We start from the raw sequence: 24474 nt of genomic DNA, 5'->3' as shown, positions 1-24474 counted from the left end.
CAAAAGACCACAGCTATCTGTAGATAGAAACCATAATACTACACTAATAAGTGTAGGAAATTTGATACCATTATCAGTGGGTTTATTTGAATACCCTTACTAATTAGACATAATAAGACCTCAGTCTGATATTATATAACCACCCCAAATTAGATCCAGTGGCTCACTTATTATAAACCTGTGAAGATCTACTTTCTCAGACTATCTGAAGAGTAACTTATGGATCCAATTTAGTTTTTGGCCTCCCACCAGCAGATCAGAAGATATTGCCGTTGACACACATATTATGCCTGGCTGCCTGTTGTGTTTTAGGATGAAATAAGATGGCCTATGTGAAGCTCATGGGCTTAATGTGACTGGCGTACAGCTGTGCAGTCCAGAGGTCACAGTTACAGACAGGAGGGTAAAATGAAGAAGGTCTGTTTCCTTTGGCAGGCAAGGATGGAACTTCCAAAACTCCAGCCAAAGACAAAAGAGACATTTCAAGTCAGCATAAAATATTACGAAGCCAGTCCGTGGCCAGCCAAGACAAAAGATAAAACATGGTTGTCACTAAATACAACGGTGCTGACAGGACCAACCCAATCTGGCAACTTGGATGGAAACCATTACTTCTAACTGGACTGGAGCTTTGAAGATTGGAGGAATCTTGTGGTGGGAGTCCGCCCCCCCGCCCAACCAGCTAGGCACCTCAGCAGAATCCACCAGTACTCTGTCATTTGTACAGATGTCCAGCCAAATAGTATGTGCACATGTGTTTGTGAGTGTGTGTGTGTGTGTGTGTGTGTGTGTGTGTGTGTGTGTGCGTGTGTGTGTGTGCGTGTGTGTGTGTGTGTGTGTGTGTGTGTATGGGGCATCTTTCCTACGCACACAAATCCACAATGTACATACGCATTCTCTACCTCGGCTCCCATGTTTCATCCTCCCCACTCTCCCCGTGTTGTGTTTGTTGAGCTCTCAGGCCCAAATCCATTATTACCTCCTGAAATGACAACTCATTTCCACAAATGTAATCCTTTCCCTTGCCTGCGTGAAGCTGTAAAGTAAACACAGTCTTCTCTCCAGAAAGCAGAGAGCAAGGAGAGTAGGGACACGCCACTTCAAATTTGCAAAAGGGAACTCAGAATGGTGAACGGCAGACCTGTGGAGTGAAGATGATAAAGACTAAGAGCATTTGAAGGGATTTATTCCAAAGCACCGCAGCGTCTACAGATATACTATATAAAGTACATACATAAAGCTTGTGGATAGTAGAATTTTCCATCTTGAAGTGTCCACTTTAACAAGAATATTGATCTATTTCAGAGTCTGTGTCATGGTCCCTGGGTCTTGGGCTCACGTTTTTGAAGTTTTTTGTGAGTTCATGGTATGATTTAAGAGTTTGTTTTCAGTCAGAGGGTCCCTCTGCTCCCTCTGTCCTCGTTCTGTCCGTCCATTAGTCGCGTGAAAGTGTGTTTTTCTTTTCCTTCAGTGTGTGTGAAGTTAATCTTGCTCCCCTGTGTAGCTGTGGCTTACTTCCTGTTTTATTTTGGTAACAGCTGGTCTTTTCTGTCTTGTGTCTAATTTTACTTCCTTTGTCATTTTCTTAATTAGTTTCAGCTGTGTATTTTCGACCCTGGCGTGTCCATTGTATTTAATTACCTCTAGTGTATATAAAGCCTCAGACTCCCCTTCACTCACTGTCAGTGTCTGTTTCTCTTTTCTGTTTGCCATCCCTGTGTGTTTTAGGCTTCTGTTAGAAACATTTTGGATTATGATGGTGGACTTTTGTTTCCTACCTAAAGTTGTGTATATGTGTTTGCGTCTTATTTCTACCAACCTTAGACAAAATGTGGAACACATCTTGAATCTAATCCTATCTGTGTCCAGTGCAGAGCAACTGGTGTGAGACTCGTCGGCCTTTCTTCTCTTTTATCCAGAAAGGACCAATTATCCTAACGGACTATATTATTCAAATTTAGGGCTGCAGAAATATATCTAATAGTAAATTGTCATGGGGCACATCCTCAATTTGTCTAAACAACAGTTCAGACAGAAACCATCAAACGTCCCAGAGGAAAGAGGTTTTTATTTTTTTTTAGCCAAATGCAGTGTTTCCTACAAAAATATTGTATTTTTGGTGGTAGCAGGTCAAGGGGCACACACAAATGTGCCCACACAACACCCACACTTTCTTAAACAAATTAATAAAGAGGCCAAATACTATATACTAGTACTTTGAGTCAATAAAATACAACAAATAAGCTGCACAGTGAAATTGCTAAACATACAGTAAAGCTCTACTGGAAAACAATGATTGCCATTACTCAAATCATTTTGTGTGAAGTGTGTTGTGCTGTAGGACTTTCTCTTGCTTCATTTAGTTTTATTGCCATTGTAATACTAACAATTTTTGGAACACTTATTAAAACAATTGCAGGTAACGCTGTAAAAGTAAAGTGATATTGAAACAGTCAGAATGTAGGTTTAAAAAATATGTTTTTCTAGCAAACTGTAATACGTTTTATGCCATTTATGTGGCATATTAATAATGAGGAAATAAATATACATTTTTAATCTATAGGCTGAAACTTCACCATCACAAAGAATAAATATATTAAGACAAAAAAACAAATTATACAATTGAAAGTGTCATAAAAATATTTGTAATTTGTCATCAAAAGTAAACCACCTGTTTACCCTTCTCCCACAGATACAGACCTTTTTTCAACATTGGTCTGTCCTCTGTGTTCAGACTGTAATTGTCATTTCAAACAACCTGTGAATATGGTTTGGGTGGTTAGTTTGTCCTCTGCATGTTGCAAGATGCAATACGATCAACGACATGATAAAATTTTTAGGGTGTAGTTTAATGCATAGTTCACTGGTTGGTTCATAAAACTCTGAACTCTGTTTATATTCCTTTCCTGATTTGGTGTGGTTTGTATGTGTTTCTTCAAACCTCCACACGGTAGATATGCATGCAGATATTTGGTAACAATACATTATGTGTAAAGGTTTTAGATTTGAAGACATTATTGGTAATATGTAATTTTGCTATAGTTTTAGACATGTTTGTTTTAGCATCATTGTATGAGCTTTGTAGTATAATGTATGGTCATCACAGACGAAAATCAATGTTCATACACACTACTTCAAATAACTGACTTTGTTTTATTTGCCTGTTGCAAACTTTATGCAATAACTCCATTACAATTTATTAATGTCAAGCCATTTCTTTAAACCTTCTAAGTTGATAATAGTAATTGATAGGCAAACAATAATGACTTGAATTACATATATTTGTAATTCAAGAATTACATTTAAAAGTCAAAATCTATTATTTGCTTAGGCAGTAATTAATACATTAAACTTTGCCATCTATTTTTCATTTTGGCAAAGCCACATTCAGGGCGGTAGTGTTATCATCCAATTCTCCTGATGCTTGGTTCATTAGGAGCGCTGAACTATAGCTGTCTGGTGAGCCGCAGACATGCAGCAAGAACATGCACACTGTCGTGTGTGCCTGCAAAAAGCTTGTACTTTGTCAGCATATTGCAGTTTAACCCAATCTACTGTCATATGCAGGAGCTTGTTAAAACTCCAACCTGATATTTTTCAGAACACAGCAGATCCATATACTGAGGCATGTGACCCAGTGAAAAGAGCCTAGTGACATGGTCCTTATCTCCAATAGCTATTGCAGGTCTTGCCCCGTTTGGCAGCCTCAGTGAACCTCAGTGTAGGGTAGAAGTGTAGTGTAGGTAGCTGCACATGAACCAGTTCTCACTCACTGCACACAGTTGTTAAAGTGGCCCTACAGCTCTGCAGAGCTCCAGCATGAAATGGGATGAGAATTTAGGGAAAATTGATTCCATTATCAATATCACTTATCGATTCAATTCCTTATCAAGGGTTGACGTGCCAGTCTGTGTATGGAAATTAGCACCAACTAAATCAGCATCTGTTCCTTAAATACACACTATTTTACACATAACTGATGTAGCAAATTCTGACTTCCAACAAAAAAGAGGGTTTATGTCCTGTTTGGGAGGTTTGCTCACTGCTCTATGCTTCTTTTTGGCTAGGTTAAGGCTCTATTAACTCTACTTGGTCCGGCTTAAAATATGAAAATATAGGCCAATATCCATAATACCGTTCTTTCCAGTGCTAACATTTCAGGATAAAACATTTCAGTGCTAACATTTCAGGATAAAAAAGAAAAAAAATAACCCTGAGAGGTTTTGACAAAGAGCAAAATTTATAATAAGACTGCCCTCAAACTTACTTGGACAGGTGCAACTTGGCACCAGCACCAAAGAACACGTTGAAACAAGAGCTGTACCTGTCACATTTCAGAATGGTAGAGGAAAAAGGCTAAATTAGACTAAATTAGAGATTTTAAGATTAAAGTTAAATTGGCTTTGGCTGCCCAGACATATCCAATCAAACCTGTTCTGTATTATATAAAGAGACAATTAAAGGCAGACATGCTTATAGCTTCAACTAAAAGGCTGGCACGCGGGCGCACAAACACACACACACACACACACAAGCTACATCAGATAAACAAAAAAAGAGAAAATCAGTCCTCCATCAGCGTGCCCACCAATCCATCCCTTACCCTCAGCCACATCATATGTGACTGGTTTAATCGCAGGCCAATCATTGCCAGGTCACAATTAATAAAAGCCACAACAGCCGCAAATAAACAAGTCCAAATTGCTGCCTTAATCGAATGATGCAAACATTGGTGAGTTACAAAAGTTCACTGCCGCCACTGACAATTTCCTAATTGTATTCACTCATTCATGGCAATTTTATTAACATGGAGCGGATGTCTTCTGCCCTTCCACTGTCACAGCACCAGGGATCTAATTTCATTATTTTCCACAAGATTTGCTTGACTACTGCCGCCATGCTAGTGGCGCACCACGGCCAGATGTTTATGCTATTTAAATGAGGAAGCAAAGCCTGTTGGGTAAACATAATTAAAGAAAGTTGAAGCTTTGTTTTTTTTTTAACTTCTCTTCCTTGCCCTCTCTTTGTCTCCCTATCTCTCCTCCAAAGTCTCTCTCTCTCTTTCTTTCCTAACTTTTACTTCATTAGACAAATTTCAATTAACATCAGAGCCACATGTTTCTCTGAGCAGGAGAACGAGAGCTGCACGGAAAGGTGGGCATGCAGACATGTGTAACACAGTGGACAGTGCACACACAATGTATGCACAGATGCTTTAGCCTACAATTAACATGCAAATATGCTAATTTTGTGCACAAAAACACAAACACAAGTGAGTGTTTTCTTCGCTGACCGCTTGTTAAAGCGAACCTGGTGACTGGGATGCTCTTGAATCATTCACAACTCTATTCCTACCTGTGCACCTGATGAATCCAAACACGGTTGACCTGTGGCCACCTCTGCGGGTGTGTGTTTATTAAAATCATCACCCAGCACAGCCCAATCACACAGGCATTACTGCCCACGCCTGTTGCATGCTAAATAGGAGGAGAGACAGAGAGAGAGAAAGAGAGAGGGTAAATTAAATCACTCATGTCATGGTGCTAATAGGCCGGGCTTGCGCTCTGTGTAATTCCAGGCTGGAGCTACAAAAAATAAGTTGGGTTAAAAAAAAAAACACAGAGCAAGAACATTCTATTAGGGCCAATATCACAGACAGTGTGTTACAAGGGGTCATTACAAGATTATGTAAACCAAGAGAGCACATTTCCATGCCGTGGTCATTTACATGTGATTATTGCATCAGAGTTATGCAGCGATTATACGGGGCTCGCCTCAGACATGCCAAGCCATATACACACGGGCTCAGGCTGTGCACACACACACACACACACACACACACACACACACACACACACACACTAAATTATGTCAAGATTATAGAAGGGGCTTGATCTTGAAAATAAAAGCAAACTCACAACAGCACCTGTCTGTGGCCTCTCTGTTTAGACTGAGGATTTATCCGCTGATGTCCCATGTTGCGGCATGAATCCAGGGACACCCTGCTCATAAAAGCCTTCATTTGAACTACCGTAAGCAGAAGAATTCATTTACCCCGTTTGATAGAAAACATCCTATCCGCCGCCTGCATTACTGCCCCAGTATTGCTGGGGCTTCATGGCTCAAAAATGCTTTGGCGCTCCAGTCATACAAGCACTTTTTAAGTATGCAGCACGCAGCACATTCGATACCCTTTAGTGCACACGAACTGAGTAGCTGTCAAAAATACAACAGGCATCTCAAGTAATTATGCAGATTTATGCAAAACATTAACAAGAAGAATTAAAGGCACAAATGAGGTGGCTACACTTGAATTGTTAAGATTATGAATAATTACCATGAATCTTTTTGCTCTTAATATAACTTGTTTTTGATAAACAAAGCCTTAATTATCGGAATACTTTGGAGGATTCTGGTGACCTTCATTAATCTTAGACAACAAGTCTCCGGTGAGACTTGAGATGAGGCCTGTGTACGTGCGTGTGCACGCACACACGCATGTGCACACACATATAGGGTAAACACGCATGCATGGCGGCGCATATGCTAACTAGCCACTTCAGCCCTGGAGCAAGCAGACAGACAGGTACACCTCCTAGTTAAGCCAAGAGAGCTCCTCACACTCCCCGGTGTGTCCCAGTATGGTAAGCCAGGAGGACAGATGCACAGGCGCACACATGAAGCAGGTGACTCAGATGCTCCTTTGAGAATTGGCAGCACCAGGTCCTTCACTAATTACAATTACATCTCACTTCCCTCCCCTTTCCACTTTCCTCTAACTTTGGACATGAATATTCCAGCAGAGCCATTGTGCATTGGACACGCTGCTCAATATGTCCCATAATTAAAAGCATGATGTGCGAGATGAAAATACTAAGGGCGCCCAACTCTACTCGCAGCTCGCTGTCACCGAGAGAACAGAGAGCAAGAGATTTTGATTTTTTTTTCAGTGCCTAAAATCATATGCTAGAAAAATGTTTGTTTGTATTTTCAAATTATTTTGAATTATTTTACTGAAAAACTTGAAGCAACAGGAGGAAGACAAATTTACGTGCAGTGCTATGAAAAAGTGTGAAAATTTGCCCCATTACTGCTGTTTAAATTTCCTGCATATTTGTCACACTCACATGTTTCAGGGAATCAAGCAAACTTTAACATTAAACAAGGATGACCTGAGAAAAGACAATATATAGTTTTTAAATGATGATTTCATTTATTGGGGACCTACATGTTCCCGTGTGAAAAAGTAATAGCTCCTAAAAATAATAACTGATTGTACCAACTTTTGCAGTTAAAAACTGCAATCAAGCATACCTGGCAGTAAGTCTTTCACATTGCTCATCCCACTCTTCTTTGCAGAGTTGTTTTAAAGGATGATCTGAAAGGTCGTGCCAACCGTTATTTTGTTTTTCTTTAGCCATTCACCATAAATGGTAAATGGACTGCTTCATATATAGCGCTTTATACAACTTGCCTCATTCACCCATTCACACATGCACTTTTTTTCTATTCTCTATGTAAATGCTTCTGTCTACCATTCACACACTTTTATACTCTGATGGATGCATCACAGAGCAACTTGGGGTTAGTATCTTGCCCAAGGATATTGGGCATGCAGACCGGAGCAGACAAGGATCATACCACCAACCTTCCCATTAGTTGGTGACCTGCTCTACCACCTCGGCTACAGCCATCCCAAGCAAAGGCGGTGGGCTTGCTTACTGCATTTCAGGTCATTGCCCTGGTGCGTAACCCAAATGTATCTGACCTTCAGGGAACACATTCTGATTCAATAATTTCTAGTAGATAGCAGAGTTCATGGTAACATCAATTATAATAAGTCGTCCAGGCCCTGAAGCAGCACGTCAGCTCCAGACTATCACACTGCCACCACCATGTTGAAATGCTGTGTTAGTTTTATGTCAGATGTAACAGGAACAAACCTTCCAAAAGTTCACCTTTTAGAAGGTTTGTGTGCAAAACTACTCCACTGCTTTCCTCTGACATGTGAACAAGACCCCGAGACACTTTGATTTGTTTACTTACGGCAGCAGCTGATCCCCGAACAGGGACAACGTTTTTATACCTACCCCTTCACACACTGCTGAAAACTGCCCCAGCATGCTCCACCTAACAAAGCCAACAGACCCACAATATCTGGAAAAAGAGATGATATCTTGAGGCCAGCAAAGTGGAAACCTACAGCTACTTGGCTTTGCTTTGAAGTTCTTGGAAGCCACTTGGCTACACTTAGAATAAGTGACAAAGGCTTCCTTCACTTCTGGTGTTATGACATAGCTGTCATGGTGGGAATTACCACCATTCACCTTGCATCCTCGGTGCTGCAAAGTTCTGCCAGCAATGGAAGATCTTGGACCAGGACCTCTGCTGGGTGCTCCCAGTGTATCATTATATATTGGGCATGATGGGCCTCTTCAGCATCCTCACTGATCACCTAATCCAACCCACCACCAGGTGGTGATCGTTTAACAGCTCAGCTCCTCTCTTCAACCAAGTGTTCATGACACATGACCACAGATCTGATGATACAATTACAAAACCAACAGGCAACCGAAAGTATCCAAGTATCACATGCACTTATGGTCAAATATGATGTTTATGGACATACTGAGAATTCCAATAACAGAACAACACTCAGGTTCAGATCTTGCAGGCTGTTCCTTCCAGTAACACCACTCCACGTAAGTGTGGAAATCTCCCAGTAGGACAATGGGATCTCCTGATGGGGCACAACCAAACTCAATGATCAAAGGAGGCTGAAACCTCAAATGTAAACGACAGTAGGGTAAAAAAAAAAAAAAAAAAAAAAAACCCTGTCACGGGGAAGCAAACCTCAAACTCTGAGGATTGCATTGGCTCCAAACCCTGTTTCATCCTGGTTGTAGCCATGGTTCAATTGGGATAAAGTCCAACCTTACCCCTAATCTGTTAGGGCCATAGTTAGGTTCATGTCAAAGATCAAGACATATGACACCTGTCCTACTCAGTGACCACTACAACATTATTTATTTCTTTATGAGTTCCTCAGAAAGGTTCTTTGTCCCTCTTGGAAAGTTTCTGACCAGGAAGCAAGAAGAGAGAGGCGATATAAGCCTAAAGATTAAAGTCATTTTACGTAGGGTTGGATACATTAACTAAGTTAGACAAATGCTAGATTTTAGCAAGTAGCATGATCCTGAGGTTCAGCTCTATCAAATTCCAGAACCACTAAAACTAAATATGTTACGGCACTGACAGTACAAAGACAGAAAACAATTATTTTTTTGTGCATGTTATAAATCACATTGTACCAACTTTGGGTTTGGCTTTAGAACTCTGCTAATGCTCCAATGAATATGTAATCATCAATAATGTAATCAGCATTTAATACTATGCATATCTAATAATATGAGATTAGGTTTGATTATCTCGTGTGTTAATCATAGCAAGTGATGACTCTGCAACTTCTGGTGCTTCAACAATTAGGTCTGATCCCAAGGGTGTCTGACACCCAGGGGTGCTGCCAATCAAATCTCTGTTGATTGTTTTGGTTTAGTATCTATATTGTTTCTATTTATTCCCATCTACCTAATGAAATGCACACACACGTCTAAACACAAACACACACTTTCTCATAAGAAACCACAAAGAAAAGCTTGCTACACACACATGCTGTTTAAATATCATTTGGCCAAGTTAAGCACAGAAAACTCTCGTTCTCTTTCTGACCTATCACAGCTGACTTTGGGTAAGAGATGGGATACACTCTGAGCAGGCTGCCTGACACAGCGCAAACAGAGGCTGAAAACACATAGATGATGGATGAATCAATAAACCCCAGTTCTTTTTTGTCTGGTTGAGCTTTTCCAATGTTTTTTCTACAGAAAGTTTAACTTCCAGTTCAATGTTTTTAATTCTAAACAAACATAGTTTCAGACACTAGAAAATGTTAGATATCAAACCAGCTTTCCCAGAACCGTTCTGGCCTTACAGTTCTTTTCATCTAAGAATTCCTTTTGGCTTGTCATACGGGCGATAATTCCATATAAGGAGGTAGATCCGAACTCTAAACAGGTTACTGACAACCTTGAGGACATTGAGAAGTTTACATCAGATCAATGTGGATGATGCACCTCCACATTACTACATGGAACAAATGTTTTTTCCATCCTTCTTTGTTTCTAATGCGAATTAAACAAATCAATGGCTTAAGTATCATGACCTGAAAACTACTGTTCATGTAACGATAGAGTCAGTGTACATTAATCTATACAGATTTTCAGAAAATGTTATTCAACTATCAACAGTTACTTTATAGTTTAGTTTAGTTCTCTGAATGGGATCTGAGACAAAATGAAAAGTTGAGAAATCCATCATATTTTCGTGTAAACATTCAAAGACACTTCTAGGGTAGACATCAAATTGAAACAGAATAGCTGTACTGCCAGTAGTAACACTCAAGTAGATCTCATCAACTCATTAGAGGCTTGATCGACTACAGTTTGGGCCGTTATTCACCTGTTATGAATCTCCTGTACTCCCAGCATTGTTTTCTGAAGAGCTAAGATAACATTAAACCATCAAACTGTGTCTGCACTAAAGGTCAGGCAGACCAAAACTTTCGACTACCAATTACAACCGGACAGAGGCACAGCGTATAATGTGAAATATTACTGACGAAGTCCACAAAATCATGTTGCATGTTACTAGAACATCTGTTTTGTTTTTTAAAGCTAGTTTTTGGTTATTTCAGTAGGAGAACAATTTGGAGCTAAAACTATGTAGTTGTCTTTGGGTTAAACTGAGAAGCTGGGATTGACCTATTTCAGTATTGCCATAGCATCATGAAATGCTACCAAAGGCCACCTTTGGCTTAAAAATAAAAAACAAGCCGGAATGATAATTAGATGACCTTGGAGCGAGCACAGACTGCTTTTGGGAGGAGCTGTTACTTCCCTTTCTGTTTTCATTCGCATATAAAAGAAAAACACTTGTGAGAGGTAGAAAATGTAGCACCTGACCAAGTAACTCCTATTCATCATACAAGTTCAAACCTCTACAAATATGAAGGTTGATTTTTCTTACTATGTGGCTGCATTTTCATTAGATCTGAACTTTAAAACCCAGGCTTTTTAACCTCATCAACTTTGTGCCAAAGCTGAAAAGCAGTGGATCGCTCCGTTTCAGATGTGATCGTTCAGCTGATTGAAATGTTGATGTATTAAATCCACAGGGTCTCTGGAATCATAGTATAAATCTCCTCATAATGGAGTTATTTGTCGAGATTGCTCCTCTCATGATCATCGTCAAATGGAGGTCACTCTTTCCCTGTCATTTTTATTTATAACAACATCACTGATATGTGATAATAAGCATATGGAGGCATGGAGCATGTTTGAAATATTTCATCTGAGCATATGTTTCCATAGGCACTGCTGCTGGACCGAGTCAGAATCGTTTCCTGGGATGTCTTATGAGATGATAGCTGCAGATGCCAGGTCTGTGTGACTGCTCTGCTGTCCCTAATAACAGTAACTCTAACAGTAACTCAGGCCTGCTCTATTGATCATGAAAACAGAGCATCACTCATCTAGAGGAGAACAAAACAAGCCAATATAGCTTTCAAATGCTTTACTGCCCTCTAGAAAACATCAATGCTGGAATATTGGCCCAGTTTACATAAAAGAGCAAGGAGAGAGAGAGAGAGAGAGAGAGAGAGGAAAGAAAAGATGGCCGACGTTAAGCTGTTAGTCAAGAGAGCCAGATTTACCGTTTCTATTTCTACATTTTCCCTCTGCGGATCGATGGAGGAGTCAGTTCATTTTCTCTGACATCAATACTGCGGAGCCCGGTACAGTTCGCTCCCCTCCAACTGCCTTTCATCCTGGCCACACTGGAGCTTGTAGATGCTGTTAGGCCAACGCTCGAGGTGGCGGCTGCCCTCCCCAACACGGGATCAGCTCTGGCTCACCTTACAATGCTGTAACCTCAGCCGGGTGGAGGACAGAAATGAGGGAGAGAGGAGAATTTTTTGAAAAAAATAGCCGACCTCTCCTGAGTGGTTTGGGGTGATGTCTACCTCCTTTTGTAGTTAGTTACTGGAACTTTCCAAGACCTTTTTCTCACTTCCCGCTCAGCAGCAGGATGCTAAATGTTGGCCCGGCTACTGCATTTCCTGCCCTGGCATATGTTTGTGAAGGTATCTGGTGGGGGAGCTGGAGCTTTTCAGAACTCCTTTGGAAGTGTGTGTTGCCCTCGCTGGCAGCTCTCTACAGCCCCCCACCCCCTCTAACCCCAGCTCAAACCTTAAAGCAGCACAGGGAGAGGAGGCTGGCCTGAATCACAGCGCTAAGGGGCAGCCCCAACCTCCATCTCAGTACCCTGACCTCACCTCCCGCACGGGTGGGGGGGGGGGGGGGGACTTGGTCGTCAAGGAGGCCTGTGGAGGAATGGAGGGGGAGGATTGGGGGGGGGGGGGGGGGTGTACTTGGCAGGCAACTTTATAAATGCGGTACAAGGTGCTTAAAGGAACTCATGCTCCAGGACAGAAGCACTAAAGTCTATTTATGTGACTTCTGCTTGATGATCATGTTCCCTTTTTTATTTTATTTTTCTTTCCCCCTTTTGCCTTGTTTGATTTTTTTTTCTTTTTACAAAAACTGGGCACATGTGCACTCAGAGAAATCAATGCATTTAATAGGTTTGAAGTTTCTCTTTGCTGACGGTACAGCAAAATCCAAGCATCCAAAATAAAAAGAAATCTTTAGTCTTTGTTACATTAGGAACAAATTGCTGTCATCAGAATTTAAAGTTGCCATACATGACACAGAGTGATCTCTATGGCCTGATTGGTCCCTGAAAAAGGGCCAAACCTGGTCTACTAGATGACAAAGTGTGTAAATAACAACAAAAGCATGTATATATTTTAGTAGAAAAAAAAGCTACTTCTAAATTGGTTTTAAGAGGTGATTTTTTTTAACCTTTTATTAAACTATAATTTTAATGTTTTTGAGAACCTGCAATAGAACTGATCAAATTAAACTTAATTGCAGATAATTGTTTATTTTTAATTTATTTTTGGGGAACAAAAAACAATATTTATTAATGGGCCCAAAATGGTTTGTATGAAAAGAAGATCAGTACTATACTGTACAAAGATCCACTCAAGAAAGTCTTTGTTATAATCTTAGACCAGGACATGGCTAACTGGGGGACTTGGGGAGAAACTGATTGACTTTGAAATAATGTATCTGTCCATCTTTAAGCAGGCAATTAGCACGATTAGCAGAATGCTAAAAAAAAATGTTATCAGCTGAAATAGTATCACTACAAATCAAAGTAAAAATAAAATGTGGGTTTTTTTCCAGTTCAGATGAATTATCATAGCTGTATTTGTGAAAACTAAAAAAGAAAATGATTATTTCAGCAGTTTAGCTAAAATTCATTAGTGGTTTTCTCACGAGCGCTCTCTGTTGCTCTTTTGGCTGAACTGCAGCAAAAACAATTTCAATGGAATTTAGAGGAAGCAAAACTGCTTTCCTAGATCAGCTCTGTTTACATGGGCAGGATCTGGAAGCTTGAATAAACACAGTGCACTTCATACAGAAAGTGAATCTAGACTCACAGTTTAAAAAATGTTTTCCACTTCATACTAACACATTTCTTCAGATTGCCTAACGTCACATGCAGAATCTCTTTTTAGGGTCTACATCTGTGCCTGAGCAATAGAGCCAATGCTCACGTATCCCATAATCCACTATGTAACCACAGAAGCTTATGTACAACATATTGCTGAGACTCTGACCCTGGCACCTCCTAATTAGGCCTAAGTGAAGTGTTGTTGTTGTCTTTGAGCCCTTCTGCCCTTGCCTGCAGTTACCTGCTCCGACATGGACTCCAGAAGGAACTGCCATTCAGTCTCCGGTGTGTTTGCGACACACAGACACACACACACACGCTATAAGAGTCTGTCCCTACCTCCGGGCAAACAGATGGAGGCAGCGCGGATGTTCACAAAAAAAATTGGAGTCCTCGGAGTGGCTGCGTTGTCACTGCAGCTCATGATTTTTGTTCATATGACAGAAATGCAGTGTGCCGACTTTTACTACAAGGACACAGAATTAAAGTTTGTTTTTTTTAAGCATAAATCTGACAGTGATACACCGGAGCCCATTCTCCTAATTTTCCCGACAACGTGGGACTAGTATTAGCACGGACAACAAAAACAGAATTAGAAGAACATTTCCTCTGTCAAAACTTGAAAGACTGTTATGTTTTTTTTGTTTTTGTTATTTTTACTTTATGCACACTGCTGTCAGTGTGAGACAGAGGTTACATCCAAAAATAGACAGGAGTTTTTTTTAGTAAGAAACAAATAATACAGCTTGTGCTTTTGCTAGAAAATAGTCAAAAAAAACCATCAGAAATCATGTGCATCTATATTTAAATGGACACATTTTCCCTGCCTTTCTCTCTCGCACACAGGCAAAAATCACATTTTTCAGTTTCCCTCCGCCCCCCTTCATTTGTGAATTTTGCCATTACAGAAAGTTGTGTGACTGTGTGTGTGTGTGAGAGAGAGAGAGAGAGAGAGAGAGCGAGAGAGACTGCATGCAGTTCATTTGTAAGAGAGCCGCGACCTGACAAATGTATTCGGCTCCCAGCAGCACTGCCAAGCCCCAAAATTCATGTAAAACACCAGTAACTCCTGGTGCTTTTTAAAAAGGGATCGGCTGATACAGGATAATGATGGAGACTTCAGCTTGATTATAGGAAACCATCCCCATCAAATATTCCATTCCCTTTTTTTATATCCAGACTTTATGGTGAAAAAAAAGAACAAGAAAATCAAAACGATGTACCTGGAGCTGGAGGCATTCAGGCATGAGCAAAGCGTGGAAGAGCCAGAAAAAAGAAAGTGGGTGTGTGGAGGTAGAGAGGTTTATTGTAGTGAGAATGGGGGGAAATATGAAGTAGAGTCCTTTAATACAATAAGTCCAGAAAATAATTTCTTCTCAAATACAGAATTCTAATCTTATTTTTAAAATGGATCAAATTCTTTAACCATATTTTCCAGTGTGCAAACCCATTTAGTTCTCTGTAATCGTTCTCATATAGCAACTGTTCAGCATGAGATAATTATAAAGTGGTCATATGGTCCCTTTAAATAAATCTTTAAATATCTGATACAAAGTATTCAATAACCTAAAATTCGAAGAAAAAAAAAAAAAGAAATGAGCAAATATTGTGCTCTGTGGCAAACAACAGAGCTGCATTTAAATATTGGATTAGGAAAGTGATCATCTTCTACTATGTAATGTCCTCATATGAGGGATTGGACAACTCTAGATAACATTTAACAACTTACAGAAACCTACATTTTAAATCTATTTTAAACCAATTTCAAATTTACCCATTTATTCTAAAATTAAAAGAACAAAACTGCAAATGATTTATAGTTTGCAGCCGACTCTGGACTTTGTTCTAGTCAAGATTTGAGTTCTGCGCTGATGCATGCCACTGGTCTTGCCTAGTTTGTCTGTTAATCAAACACATCCTTTCTTTTGTAAAAGAAGACTTATTATCTTCAGAGACTCTTTTCATGTAGGGGTCAATTCTTGGCTCCATTTTATCTTTCTGTTTCCAGTGTGTCAGATCATTTCTAAACACAATAACACAATAATTTCCAGTGTTTTGCAACTTTATATTCCACTGACTGATAGTTACTTAAATACAATATCAAAAGTTGTGACTTGTACAATGTTAAATTTTGGAAGTCACAGAGTTTTACAATTAGTAATTTTACTTGCAATCTGAATGTGATCTTTGACTTCGAGCTTTGTTTTGATATACAAATCACCAAGGTTGGACACTCATGATTTTCCCACCGTTTTTAATATGTTTTGATGCCTGCGAAGCCCTTTGAACCTCCCCCTGTGGCACTGGGCTATACAAAGACGCTGAATTTCATTTAAGTGAACTAAGAAATACTGCATTTTGTTAAAAGCTCTGGCAGACCTTGAAAACCCATCCATGAAGAGGTTAAACACATTACAGAGTGAAAGTAACACAGCTTTTACAGGCATGTCAGCACGGGTAAACCTGGAAAAAAGCTACTAAGAATAAAGTCTGGACTATCTGAAGCCAAGAAAGGAAAAACAGCAAAAATGCTGACTGCGTAAGTCAAGATGGAAAACCACTGTAAAGAGATGCCTCAGCTCGGCAGATAACTGGAATAGGCTCAACTTTCTAATAAGAGCTGCTTACGACGTGGGAACAGCATGGGAAATCTACAGCACATCCTGTCATGATGCAAGATACTACTGTCTCTAGGATGCTAGGCTCAAGTCCTGGCTAAAGTGGCTGAAGTTCTCAAGAGATGCAGGGTAATGGCAAACGAATCTATATCGACGGCAAGACCTGCTTTGATGGTTTTGACATCCAAGCACATTTCCAAAGAAGGAAGGCCAGTCTGTCAGGTTGTCAAGATGATATTGATGGACCTCAGGAAGAAGCTAGTCTTCCCAATAGAGATGATAAAACCAGCCAGATATTGTCTTGTGGTCCATAATAGAGTAAAGGATCCTCTTCAAGCTTACCATACATTGGGAGGAAGGAATGGCATTGGTATATGAGGAAAAAAGATCTTAAATATGCTGAGTTGGCAGTGGAGTGCCAAGAGGCTTGCTGAAATGCCAGGATTTACCCTTGGAGGTTGGCTGTCGGGGCTTTACAGGCCAAACAGTTCAGCCCAGCCATTCCGTGGTGCTGGAGCGACAGAAAGTCATGAAGGAGCTAGGAGAAGAAGCTGAGAAAACAAGTTTTTGATTGTGGGTTTGGAGAAAGGATGGCAACTGGGGGGCCATCCTGAAATTCAAGTTTTTATAGCTCCTTTGAGATGACCATAAAGAATATTAGATAAGATCAACCTTTATATGATGCTTTAATTTATGGTCCACCTGGTACCTCAGCATTTCTTTCCGTGGACTTTCAAAAGTTCTTATCTTCGACAATTAAATGAGGCAGGAATATTATTGTTGGGGACTTATAACTACTTATAACTACTAAGGAGTTCCGAGCATCATGGAGTCTTTTAATTGCGTTCAACATATATTGTGGCCTACTCACACACTGTAGGACATGCAGGTTCTTGCTGCTACCTCTGGCTTTGCATTCCACTTGTTTTCTATAAAGAAAACAATTATCTGATCTGATAAAGGTCCTGTCAGTTATCTGATAGGACCTTTTCTGTTAGGATAAACAAGTTCTCCTCTAATATGACCACCCTAACCTTTCACAATGGTCAGTCCTGAGTCTAAAATTAATTTCATTGTACTATGCTGATGACATTCAGTTGCATATGTCTTTTAACCCTCAATAGCTGAATAGGCTGTCCACCCAAGTCTCATTTTACCCAGATTAGCGAATGATTCTTTAGCAATTATCTCATCCTAAAAGTCACCAAGACTGTGACCACCATTATAGCGCCTCCTGAATTACATCCTAAAATCAGTCAGACTCTTGCTTCTTTTTGTTCAACTGCATTTGAAATCTTGATGGAATATGTATGTAATATGAAAATTGCAACATATGCTCTCCTTGGTTGGACTGGAGAAAATTATTCAAGAATTTGTGTCATTGTGCTTAGATTGTAATGCCTGGTAATGTCCTCTTTGGATAAGTAAGTAAGTAAGTAAAATTTTATTTATAAAGCACCTTCCTAGATAAAATGATCACAAAATGACAAAGTATAAAACAGAAACAGACAAAAGTTAACAACTTTTGTTACGTATGTTACATCTTAGATATATCATCTCTTTCACATCTCCAAGTGATAACATTTTTTACAGCCAGGCTATTAATGTATTCTAGTATGGAAGCTCATATTAACTCTATTTTATATTTTTTGTGTTGAGTTCCAGTGGATTTTAAGATTGAAAGTTCTTGCACTTATATACAGAGAACTAAATGGCCAAGCTCCAGACTACACTGGAATACAAAAAAATAAATACAAAATAATTGGCTCCTGGGAACTTCAGACCGGCACTTTATCTAGTGTCTTACATTGATTTAAGATATGAAATCCAATAAAACCTTGCAGGTCAGGTCAAGTGAGATACATTCTGTGTATCTTGACGTTTTGACTTATATTTGAATATCATTATAATAATAATAATAATAATAATGGATTGCATTTATATAGCGCTTTTCGGGACCCCTCAAAGCGCTTTACAATACCACTATTCATTCACTCTCACATTCATACACTGGTGAAGACAAGCTACTATAATAATATATCATCACAGTGCCTGGAAGTTTAACTTTTTCTACCAAAAATGTTTTAATGTGTTTATTCTGAAAACAGACTAAAAGGTGATAGCTGACACATCAAAGATATTACGTATGTTACATATTACATAGTTTAGCTAAAAATAAAATGAGATCAGCATGCTGAAAAATATTTGAAGCATGTGCCTTTGAACTTGGACTGCACATCTATTTCTCTTTGCAGGACCAACAGTAAATGGTCTACAGTACAGTAGTCAACAGTAGTTATTATTAGAACTTATTAGAGAGCTAAGTTAGTGGAAAACTAAGCCTGTTTTTCCAACTACTAGAACAGATTAACTCCAGTATGTTTTTTAATCCCAGCTCTAACATTCAAATTCTGAGGTCACAGGAACATAGCCATTGGGTTTTAATTTCGGATTCATTGCTAAGTTTTGAGTTAAATTGCGTTTTGTCCTTCCATATGTAACCGTGGATACAAAGGTGCAAAACAAGGGGTGGAAAGAGGGGGGTAAGGAGAGGAGAAAGTAGAGGTCAACAGCAAGTCAAGGTAACCATATCCTGTTATTTCCCTCTGAGCAATTTAGAGTGATGCAAATGTCTGCTTGGAGAACCTATTGGATTCATGTTGATAACCTATGAGATAAATATGCTAAAACACGTGTCTGCGAGAAGGAGAATGAAGGAAAACAAGGGAAGGGTGAGGGAGAAAGAAGGAGGTGCAACAGGCACACACATAATCAGAAGTTGCTGGTAATGTGCAGGCATTCACCCAGTGGACGAACATCTTTCACTTTATTAGCATGACAAAGAACACAATCATTTTGGATATGCCTGAATGCCGTTTTCATTAACTTCCCAATGATTTATTAACAAAAGTGTCAGAAATGGTCTGAAAGCTGTAGGCCTTGGCTTAGTCCCCCAAAAAAGAAAAGAAATTGAACAAGAAACAGAAAAAAATAACGCAAACCAAATAAAGAAATGTCATGTTAGGAAATGAATAATGAGAGAGCAGAAAGGGTGAGCAGAGTAGGGGTTCAATGAGGGGTTAAAAGGGAGACAGTTTTATAAGAGATCAAATTCTAAATGGAAAATGTATCCAGTTAATTATGACATTCGTTATATTTTAACACAGCACATTCAAACTGAGACTCCCAGCTGGGAAACGTTCTCCTGGCAGCTAATGGGGAATTCCATCAGCCGTGGCGGAGATTAAAACTGAGTTTATATTCTGTTTTACAGAGTCTGCTTATATGAAAGAACCCAACAAGACAAAAAAAGACAATGTGGAATTTGCATAAAAAATATCCACAGACCATCTCTTAGAGAAGATGAATTTAGAAATCTTTTTTCAGTCAGGTTTTTCTTTATTGTAGTTTTATGACGGAAAACGCCAAATTTATGAAATAACGGCAACGTTATTTCTTCCAATGGGTTTATGGTCGCAATTCTTCTTAAAGTTTGGTTTCCAAAAGCCACCAAAAACTCAAATCAAGGTTTCAAAACAAGACAACAACACAGTGGCTGTGTCCATGTACAGATGGTGAAATTTCTTATCTCATCTCATTTCTTATCATCGTAAAACCTTCAAAGTCACAGAGGTAGTACTTTCTTTTAACCATGTACTCTTGAGGATTACACTGAGGGACTGTTTTAAAAAAGTAACAAAGTGCACTAAACATATTAACATGTTTACTGCTAATTGCAAAAACTTACTTGTTGCAAAAAAAAGAATTCAAATACTTTTGCATTTTCATAAATTCAGGACACTCACAAGAAATTGCACCCTGATGCCTACTCCAGTGTTAATACTTGTGACCAATAAGTTATTTGTCAACTCAAGATGACAGCTGCCACTCTTAGTTCTGGAAATTTCAACCTTATTGGGAATTATTAAAATTTTCTTAAACTGTACACTCAAAAACATAATTTATCATCCTCCATAATTTTAAAATATATGAAATCAAAGGTTTATTTAAAAAAAGTAATTACACTAAGGCACCACGAGTGGAGGAAAAATAAGAGTTGGAAAGAGTTGCTCTCCACTGTTACAGTTATCTGTGCTGCTGGTCTTTCTTTCTCTTGTGCTTCTTTTTCTTTGTATTGGACTGTGCTGTCATCATTGCCTTTCTAATTTTAGCCATCAGCATTCGTCCTCCACATAACATTAAAGCCCAAGGAAGACGGTCTATTCCTGGTGTTGTTAGCCTTAATGTTGACTACATTTCTATAATCTTTCTCTTTGGATAGGCAGAGAACTATGCAAATGAACACCAGTGCAAGACTACAATCTTTAGTTGTTAATATGGACTCTGCTTCAAAAACATTCAGTCTATAATTCTCATAATATCACTTATTTGGTTTCACTAGAAGTTCTCAGGTAAATATTTGGATCTTTTAATAGCAAATCTGTCAGCTTCATCACTGTTTTAGCGAGCAAATGGAAGGTGCTGATCTGAACTTAAGATTCTTCGAGCAGCGACTAGTACAGCTTCATTCTGAAGACAAGTAAGTCGTGCTATTGAGTCACTGGGTAATCTGTCACTGGACAAATTTACTCCCTCTAATAATACTGATGCTTTTCATTGAAATGTGAAAGCCTAGAGCACTTTACTGTCTGACAGGTGGTATTTGATCACAGTTAGCTTTTAAATTTTGCACTTACCATTTTGAATCTTTAAATAATAAGCTAATCAGGCACAACTTTAGCTAGGAGTTATAATACAGAAATGTTGCTTGTTGTGCTAGTGAACATTCCAGGCACCTATTGAATTGATAATCCTAGTGTGTAGTTACCTTATGTGATTTAATAGTATGGCAGCTGCATTCATCATCACTCATGTCAAAGCTGAGAGTAGTTTAACTTAATAATGGTTGTGGTTCCTACATTTTGCTTAGTTTCGAGTTGCTGGATGTGGTCAGTAAATATTTTTCTGGTTTATTGTTTGTATCTTGTACCATCCTAACATAATATAGCTAAAGTAGCTAACATCTTTTCCTTTGTGTGGTAGCTGGGTGTAACTGATTGATTGATTGATTGATTGATTGATTGATAATACTTTATTTGTCACGAGGGAAATCCTGCCTTAAAGCATGGTACAAACCATTTGCTAAGTTACTAACATGCTCCAATTAAAATCAAGTGATATCCCATCTTACTGTGTCCATTTTGAGCATAGGGTGTAAGATTGCTAAAAATGAACTTTTGCTACATTTTGTGATCATGTCGTTGTGTCACTTTGTTAAAGTCGGGTTCTATTTTGTTGAACTGAACCCCTGATTTTTGTAGAACAAGAGAAAAGAAAAAAACAATTTTTGTATCTGTAAATGGTTACAGCTTTATAAGTTTAACTGAATATAAGCAAATGCATCAGAAAACTGTGAAGATTGGACTTATTTTGAACCTGAGGATTTTTTATTTTTTATTTTAATGCAGTGAAAGAAATCAAAATCATTTAACAGCTACCTTAACACACAAATGCTCATCTATAATGGACAAATATGTAAGTGCAAAACAAGGCCTTAAAAGAGAATGCAGGAAGGGAATATGAGGTGAAAACTGGCAATTTCATGGCTTTCTGTCTGTCATAAAGTACAGTATAAGTAACTTTTGAGCAGGGGGTTTGTAAATGAGTCATAAACCTATTTTGGTTGGATCGTTTCTGATCACAGTATGTTTTTATATGGACATTTTTCATTGGTGTTCTTGGCTGTGAGGCTGTGAGGTTGGAACAGCTAACATTTCTGATTCCAAAAGGTCTGCCTGACAGTCCCAGTATCACCACCTTCACCTACAAAAGAAAAGTAACAGTGGAAAGAGGGGAATCTGAATTCTTAGAGAAGACATGTTGCAGGGGTTTTTTTGTTTTTGTTTTTTTAAGATCAAGCTTGATCTGATGAATAACTCTCATCCTTCCAGACCCTTTAAAAGAAAAAAAAAAATAACAGCCAAGAAAATAAGCTCAACTGTGCAATTTAGAGACCTTTATAAATCAGTCCTGGTGAGTACACATATTTCCGTGAGGGGAGAATTTATATGTTTAATTACCGAGCACAGGTGCCAGGCCCTGGCTTTACTCATTACAGTAAGATATATGAACAGCGGCGAGAGCCTGGATAGTGCAGGACAAAAAGGGAGGACAAAGTAATTAGCTGGCTCTTATTTAATGGGACCCTTCCTCAAGCCATTCATGGCTCCCGTTGCGGCTCCTCGTCCATATGCTTCAATTCAGAAATCATTTCATAAAGAACCACTGGTGGCAGGTAGCACAGCGGCAATTAACGCTGGCGGGAAATGGAATCGGCAGGGATTGAAAATGAAGTGTTAAACACTGCAATATTTGATTGTCCAGCTTTTCTTAACTCAAACCCTCTTTGCTCCCTCTCCCCCTCTTTTCCCTCTCAGATAGATTTTACCAAGAGAGATGGATAGCCAAACATTGGGATTCCCTACTGAGTGGGACTGTGCTCTAAATGCCTTTGGCCACAGAGTGGCTGAGGTTGGTTTTGGCTATGCACGTGTGTGTGTGTGTGTGTGTGTGTGTGTGTGTGTGTGTGTGTGTGTGTGTGTGTGTGTGTGTGTGTGTGTGTTTGGCCAAAGTGTGCGTTTATCCTCCCATGGCCTTTAAGTGGACTTGGCCGTAGATCCAGCTCTGGCTATCCTGAACCTGTGAAGCTATACCGTCTGTTTATGTGTGTTTAGACTAGTGGCACCTGGACTGCTTGCTGAGGCTAGGAGAGATGTTAGCCACTGCACAGCCAGTGCGCCAGTGTGCCATTTTACCTCAAGGAGTCTGGATGTGTACCAAGCAGAGCCATGCCAAAAAGAGGCTGTGACCACCCAGAGAGCCGGGATGGGTACTGGGACTGGGCCTCTTTCAGTTTCAGTTACATCTACACTGTGAGGATGTTCTCAATATTTGTTGAAAAAAACAATAAAACAGTCAGAAAAAAATAGTTTCTGCATTATAAATAAATGGATAACTTATGTAACATATAATATAATAATCTACTGCAGTATATTAGTAGTCAGTCACTTTCTTTAAGGATATAAACCATTTGGGGTGAACTTGAAGCAAACTATAATTGACATTTGCAAAGCAAAGCGTTTATTTTTGATCACACAAACTTATCTTTACCAGTTACTTTTTCTGAGTAGGTAACACTGTTATCGAGGAGAATACTTTTAAATGTTTGTAATTTCTGTAAGGTAACAAGTCACACACTGCTGGCATGTTTAAGGAGAAACATAATCAACCCAGAATTGTAATCAACATCTCTAAGCAGTAAACAGCAAAGCAAACCCACAGTGGACAGGCGTATTTCCTCACTCTGTCTACACAGAAACCAGTCATGTTGAGTCAGTCCAGCCAGCCTGGAGGCGTTGTTTGGCCAACAGTAAACCAGGGTATCCCTCACTGGACACCACTTGGCTGCTCCTGAACTCTGCACACTAGCCGTCTGGCCACAGGCTTGTAGCAATTGGCAGGCCATGTTCTCCATGTTCTCTGGCAAATGTCCACTCTGAGTTCATAGCTTTTGACCTGTGTGTTGGAGGGATGCATTTGGCTCAGACTGAGCTATATAAACATCAGAGCGTGTAGCTGAGGGCCGGTTTGGCCCTAGCAGTCATGTTTAACACGCTGACACCGGTTGAATTTAAACACCTGATGTTCAGAGTCTGTCTGAGAGCCAGTTACAGCCACTGTCCTTTGGCAGTCTGGACGCCTGTTAGATATCATGTGATCTCATTAAATGAGAGCACTATGCACTAAACACATTTATGAAAACAAGTAAATGCTGCTCAAAGGGGGTGCCTCATTATCAACATAGCCATCTTTTAGCTAATAGCATTTACACAGTAGATATAACTCTTAGGGTAGGTTCACATAAAAACAACTTTAAAAAGATTCTAATATTTTTCTTACTTTTTTCATCATTTTTTTCCTGAAAGAACCTTTTGCTTTCAGAACATCATCTACAATAAAGCCAAAAAGAAAAGCAATTCACCAGCTTTTATATGGAGTAGGTAAACCTTTCTTAATGGTCCTGTCAGGAGCAAGCACACTTGGGTTTTTTTTTTTGTTTTGTTTTATTTTGTTTTGCTTTTGTTGTTGTTTTTAGAAAAAATGTTTCTGAAAATTTCTTAGCATAATGAACATTAACTTCAAAATATATATTTTTTAT

The 24474-nt window shown here is 39.2% G+C and overlaps 1 long non-coding RNA gene across 3 annotated transcripts in view; it reads right to left on the bottom strand.

Annotated features, from left to right (window-relative positions):
• Positions 1–24474, bottom strand: part of LOC120741739 — a 431134-nt gene that overhangs the window by 358763 nt on the left and 47897 nt on the right. For all 3 annotated transcript variants that reach the window (XR_005697678.1, XR_005697679.1, XR_005697677.1), the window contains exon 3: positions 5356–5477. This is a non-coding gene — a long non-coding RNA (uncharacterized LOC120741739). The remainder of the gene's footprint in view (positions 1–5355; positions 5478–24474) is intronic.

The sequence above is a fragment of the Simochromis diagramma genome, unplaced genomic scaffold, assembly GCF_900408965.1.
Source record: "Simochromis diagramma unplaced genomic scaffold, fSimDia1.1 OVJJ01000486.1, whole genome shotgun sequence".
In the NCBI taxonomy this organism is placed as follows: domain Eukaryota; kingdom Metazoa; phylum Chordata; class Actinopteri; order Cichliformes; family Cichlidae; genus Simochromis; species Simochromis diagramma.
Note: the sequence above shows the minus strand (reverse complement) of the source record. Positions and strands in the feature narration are given on the sequence as shown.